The sequence below is a fragment of the Teleopsis dalmanni genome, chromosome 1 (assembly GCF_002237135.1).
Source record: "Teleopsis dalmanni isolate 2A chromosome 1, ASM223713v2, whole genome shotgun sequence".
Taxonomy (NCBI): domain Eukaryota; kingdom Metazoa; phylum Arthropoda; class Insecta; order Diptera; family Diopsidae; genus Teleopsis; species Teleopsis dalmanni.
Window position 1 is genome coordinate 172975367 of NC_051846.1, and position 6827 is coordinate 172982193.

Here is a 6827-nt window from a genome sequence, read left to right on the forward strand (position 1 = left end):
AGTTGAGAGCTACGAAGGCCAAACGGGACTTTTCAAGACAAACAAGTCGATGTCGTGTTTGGTAGCAATCAGTCAATCGAATAATATCGCATGATTATGCCGTTAAATAAGTGAATATGCCGGATTTAAGAGGTCGCGGGTGTTAACTATATATAAACACATGTATATATTTGTATATATATGTATATATTTGGAATAGGAATATTTCAACTTAAAACCAGCTATTATGTGGTACGTCTCCCGAGAAGTTTAATTAATTACAGTAGTTAACAAATCTATTCGATTGATCAAGTAGGTGCATTCTTTTGCGACTTAAGAATACTTAAGTACTCATTAAGAGATTATGAGATTTTTGAAAGTACTCTTGCGCATTCTTGTAAGGACACAATAGAATAATAGGTAGTGCGAGATTTATCAGGGATTTCTATCAGAAGATTTCTATGTGAATTCCATTTCTAAATTTAGAAATGTTCTTTTTTTATCGAATAACTTATTTTATAAGGTTAAGAACAATTCATTATTATTATTGCGCTTTCTTATAAATATCTACTACTGCATTGAGGGTTTAAGGCCAATCGCTGTAGAAAATAAAATATTCCTCTGTTCTCCTGTAGAACTCTATAGAAGAGCACACATATTATTGTTTAGTGCCTCGATTGTTTATTTTTTTACTATTGATATATGATATTCAATTTCTTATTATATGAGCACTACATCACTAAAATTACTAAATAGTCTTACAAAAATATGTATTTTAATTGCTTTTAAAAAAAAAGTATAAAATAGTTTTACAAATGTTTATATCATCAGTTGCCATAAATTATATTATATTATGTGATTTGTTAATTTCCACCCAATGTCTTATTTGTCCAAAAAATTAGTCCAAATTTTGTTGATTTTTATACTCTATAACAAAATGCTTACTACTTCTATAACTGGTTATTTTGTTAAAAATTACAAAAAAATTTGGTGAAATTAATATTAAAATAACATTTGCAAAAAAAAAATCTTTTAGAAAAAAATATTCTGCCTTTGAGGTCTTCCCAGGTTCCACCGAGATTTGAACTCGGATCGCAGGATTCAAAGTCCTGAGTGCTAACCGTTACACCATGGAACCTTCTTATCACACCCAGGACAAATAGTCGTTTTCAAATAAAGCAACACAATTTTTATAAAAAATATTTTTTATTTTGTTTATAATATATTTAAGTATGAATTTAAATTATGAATACTCAAAAAAAAATATTTAAATAATTTTTACAATTGTACCAGAAAATAAAAAAAAATTAGGAAAATTATTTAAAAAAAGACATTTGCATCGGCCGGGAATCGAACCCGGGCCGCCCGCGTGGCAGGCGAGCATTCTACCACTGAACCACCGATGCTTCATACAAATATCCAAGGGGGAAGCTGACACTTTTTATTAAATTTTATTAATATTATTAATAATAACACTTTTTATATTTAAATAATATCTAGCTTTAAAATACTTATTTACATAATTTATATTTCATAGAAAAAAAGTATATTAATTTTTACTCATTGACGTCAAGCAAAGTAAAACTTGATATGCGATGATAAGCAATATCAACGCAGTACGTATAAATATGATAATTATTTAATTTATGATGACTTTAATGATTTTTAATTTGTGATTATATTTAATTATTTTTTTATTGTAATTGAAGCAGAAATATAGATTTCTTTTTATGTTAATATAAATGTATGTGGTTAAATGACTTTCATAGCCTACAAAGCCATTCAAGCCAACATGTCAGATTATATGGATTAATTTTTACGTTAAGTCATGGGCGTAGTATGGGGTAAAGAACTTCTTTCGTATCTTCTAAAATTCATATATTATTATGAGGAGAGAGATTATAGAGTAAAACCAAACTCTATGTCTGCTTAATCGATGTCTGTATGTACAGGTAATCTTGTTCGGAGTATACAGAGTCTTGAGAGTTTGTGACAATGATATAATATATATTAACGAATAGTCAGCAGATTCAGTTATTGCAATTATTTAACTGTATTAATTTTATAATTAATTTTCTATTTTTTTTAAGGAAAATAAAAGTTTAAATATTTTTACAAATGATTATTAAAATATACTACGAAAAATAATTTTCAATTAAAGAAATTCTTCCTTAGTTGTCTTTCTGATTTCTGGTTAGGGCTGTGGTTAAAGCTCTTATTATTAGGGATCTTATTTTCATAAAAATGATATACTGAATTTATAAATAATTATTTAATTTAACTTACTTACTTAATGTAGGGTAGTACCGAGTGTCTTCATATTCTTGGTTACCTGGTTCATCCATTAAAAATGTGGATGTTTTCTATTGCGGTGTCCACCAGTTTGTGCTAAATACTTTAACTTATTATTGTTATTATTAATAGTGGTTGTATGTTCCACAACCTTAAAGATTTAAAGAAACCTTATGTATAAAAATCATAAAATTCGTAAATAGATTAACTTTTATTAATTGCTTATTAAGTCTAAACAAAATATTTAGCCTAGTACTTACATCTATTTCGCGTAAAAATTGACATAAAACCTTAGATAAAAAACATGTTTCAAGAAAGTTTTGATATTGTAGATTATTTTTCTTATATAGTTTTTTTTGTCAATTTATTGTTTGAAATAGATATTAGTACCAAACTTAAGCAATAAACCTTATCTTATCAATAAACCTTATAAAAAAAAGATAGGTTCACTTTCTTTTGTTTCTCATTCTGCTCTCTTACCTTCTCTTTCCCGTTTTGTCGTAATTATATATTACCCATTCTGCAGTGTTGTATTTAAAGTCTAGTAGCTCTATTTGCTATTCAAGTAACGTTGATGCACTTTCCGATGATGTTATGTTACGTCCTAATCTGATTTTACTAACTGATTTCAACGAGTATTAAATTGATTATAAAAATTGTTATAGTAGTACTTTGGTTTAAAAGTTCTTTTTTAAACTTAGTAAAATCTTAAAATTGTTCATAATTATATGTATCTTTGCTCTCTTAATGGATCTCTATCGCGCATATAGTTTTCCTGTGTTATTTGATGCTGGTTACCTGAGTAGGGAAAGATTTTTATCATTACAACTTAGTATTACCTTTATTATTATTATTATTATTCTTAGTTATATCTTTGCTCTCGTAATGGGTTTCTATTACGTACATCGTTTTCTTGTATTTATTGATGCCGGGTTGGGAAAAAATTATTGGTTTAATTGTTTAAATAAAACACAATTTTTTCAATTTTATTGTCTAATCGGGAGAGTAACTTCGGTAGTCATATGACTATACGTACCAGTGCTTGTCAACGTGACGCGTACGTCCTACGATGCTCCCCTGACTTAATTGTCAAGAGAAGCAATTAGAAATAACACGATAACTAACATTGTTAACTTTGGAATACTGATATCCAGTAAGTCTTACCGTTAATAAATGTCACAAACTAATACAATATACTATATTAATGCACTGGCCAAAGAAAGTTTCTTTATGGAAAAGGTGTGGTATACAGTTCATCGTTCGAAGAGGAACCAATAATTGAATATTCCGGTTAAATTTCCCAATGCTTCTAGTAAATTTTACGTTAAGGAGATATTAGAATATTTTAAATTCTGAAATGAGGTGTATAATAAAAACGTTTAAGAAACACTGATATTTTTTTTTTAAATTTAATTTAAATTTCATATATAGTCTGTCAAATAATGTTGTGATATTTTACAATTTTTTGATAAATAAGATTTAAGACCTGATAATTCACAATTTAGGTAGTTCTCCCTGTGGAGAGCTACTCTTTTCTTTTCAATTAATATTTTATTCTAACATTTGACGCGAAGTCTTCCTTTTCAGATCCGTAGAAATTTTTGAGGGGACGTCAAACTCCAAACAAGAGTGTTGGGATGATTTTGTATTCTTTTATGGTATTTTCTGGCAATTTGCTTTACTTCATCTTTTACCGGAATTATTCTAAGTTCCCGATGGATTTGAATGTTGGTTACATACCAATTAGCGTTTACCATTTCTGGTAGAGTTTTTGACTAAAATCTTTGGAGAATTTAGATTTTAAATTTTCCCTATAGTTGAATGCCATAATTCTATACAGATTTTAGCATATTTTTGTATAAAATAAGTTTATTTTTTGAGGATACTAAAGATGTGACTATGATATCAACTGGACATGCATCTTTGTTGTGATCCGGGTATAACAAGCATACCTATCAAAATTTGATCCATATCTGTTGATGAATTATTATTTAACCGGAACTATTAAACAAAAAGAAACATTGCATAAAATTGATGATACAACATAAAAAGAAAAAAAACATTTTGTTAGTGTTATTTAAATAAAAGTATTTTTAAATATATGTAAATGATAAAAAATATTTAATTTAATTAAAAAAATAACATAAAAAAAATTTGCATCGGCCGGGAATCGAACCCGGGCCGCCCGCGTGGCAGGCGAGCATTCTACCACTGAACCACCGATGCTTGTGGTAACATAAGAGTAAAGCTTGTTCGGTTTCTTGAAAGTTATGAGTTTAAGTTCACAGCATATCTTGGCTTAAACCTAGCATGATATAAAAAATGGGTTGTTCAGTTTTAATATTAACAAAATTAAGATTAATCTTTTTAGTGTTAATAACAAAAAGAAAATATTTAAAAATATAATAACAAAAATATTTATTAATATTGTTTTTTGTTTTTTTTATGAGTTGTTATTTTTACGCAGAAAATTATATTATTAATAATTATATTAAATTTTTGATACTTCAGTATGCCGAGTTTTTTTGCAATACAAATTATAAGTAAATAATACAGATATTGGCTATTTCAGAGTATTGGAAATAAATAGATAGTTAGCACCAAAAAATTCTACTAGTAATAATTACTTAAAATTAGTATTAATTAATTATTTAATAATTATTATAATAATAATAATTAATAATTAATTAATAATAATAATTAATAATTATTATTATAATAATTATTATTATTATTAAATATTAGTATAATAGAATATAAAGTTTTTTCATTTAATAGTTTTCCTATAATATTTTACAATAATTTTTAATATTATTATTAATTTTGAAGCAAAAAAAACTATTAGACACTAAAGGCCAGTTAAAGTTGGACATCGAAAAATATTAAAATATGCTATATCTCTACTATATCAGGTGTTCACTATACCGAGGTGTTCACCAAATCGAGGAATTATTACATCGAGTGTTCACTACATCGAGGTGTTCACTATATTGAGTCTTCACTATATCGTGCTGTTTACTTTATCGTGTGTTTATTGTATCGTGTGTTCACTATTTTAGGCATTCACTTATTGAGATGTTCACTATTTTGGGGTGTTAACTATATTTAGTGGTCACTATATCGGGTATTCACTATTTCGAGTGTTGATTATATTCAGTGTTCACGATATCGGGTTTTTGCTATATCGGGTGTTGACTATAGCCAGAAAAGACTGTATTTTTAAATATTTATCTGCTATATCTGCTATCTTGTATAGTAAAAAATAAAATTGTTTTATCAACCCCACGTGCATTTAAAATGAACTCTCGTACTAAACACTTGCTTTGTAGTTTAATTAATAAATGCTAAACTATGCAGAATAATTTTATTCATATCACTTTGAGTTTTAACTTGAAAAAACAAAAAGAAAAAAACTCTTTTATTAAATGTCATTAAGTGACATTAAATATGCATGAGCTCATGTAACCGCATTTTTATTATTTCACATTCATATAAATAAAAAGGATATACTAAACTTTTACGTTATCTATTTTTTTCTGCTTTTCTGCTTTTTTCTGTTACTTCAAAACCACATCGAACTAAAGCAATAAAAATGTTCATTTTAATTTTTATTTTTCTACAATTTTAAAATTTTATTTCAGATTTTCTGCACTCGTAACACTTTTACGTATTAACGAATGTACACGATTTTTTTTCATGTATCCTGTCATATGAAACGGTGCCCATTTTTAATGCTTTACCGTGTCCTTTTCATTATCCTCTTAAAATATGCAACATGTTTTGACATAAAATGTATTTATGTTCCGACTCGAACGAGGGACATTCGAATATGTCAACAACGTATACTGCGTGTTCATTATGCTTCAAAGCACCTCGGAAGGTGGATAAAGCCCGTAAATATGTTTGAGGGCAGACATCTATCCGCATTGGAATTTGAGCTGATGTGTTAATATTGGTTGTATGGGTCCTTCCTTATTTGTATTTGTGTTTGTGATTGTGGAAGTGTGCATAAGCGTGTGCCATGTTCACACCTTATCAATTATTCAAAAGCCTGGCGGTTTGTTACTCATATTGCTAAGCGTTCGAATCTCATGAAACATGTTTAGCATGTAAATGCTTTCTTTTGACATATAAAGTTGAAAAGTGTGTCTGTGAAATATAACTAAGACCATTGGAGATTATGTCAGTTTAACAATGTTTTCCTTGTAATTTTTACCGCAAACATTTAAACATGTTTCGTTGCACAATTTAAGATTAGACTTGAAAAGAGTTTATTATTTTGTTGCATTTATTTTTTATTATTCGAAGTATTATATGTAGCACACAGCTATGTCATTATTGGATAGATTTTTCATATACTGGTTACAAATAGTCTACGTTTGTTTGAAGTATGCTAAATTAATGAATTGTTCCTTTAATCATTGCTGTCACAGTTATGGAAAGGACGATATAAGTTTCTACTATCTGGTTTGTAACATTTTTCTATTGGCTCACTTTTTTGAGGATCTTGATTAGCTCTAGAGCTGGTCTAGAGTGCTCAAAATCACACTAGATTC

At 27.9% G+C, this 6827-nt stretch overlaps 3 non-coding genes across 3 annotated transcripts; all 3 read right to left on the bottom strand.

Moving 5' to 3' along the window:
* Positions 1–1045: 1045 nt before the first annotated feature.
* Positions 1046–1117, bottom strand: Trnaq-uug. Its single transcript has one exon. It is a non-coding gene; the product is annotated as a tRNA-Gln (tRNA).
* Positions 1118–1314: 197 nt separating this feature from the next.
* On the bottom strand, positions 1315–1385 carry Trnag-gcc. Its single transcript has one exon. It is a non-coding gene; the product is annotated as a tRNA-Gly (tRNA).
* A 3041-nt stretch (positions 1386–4426) lies between these two features.
* On the bottom strand, positions 4427–4497 carry Trnag-gcc. Its single transcript has one exon. It is a non-coding gene; the product is annotated as a tRNA-Gly (tRNA).
* Between the last annotated feature and the right edge of the window lie 2330 nt (positions 4498–6827).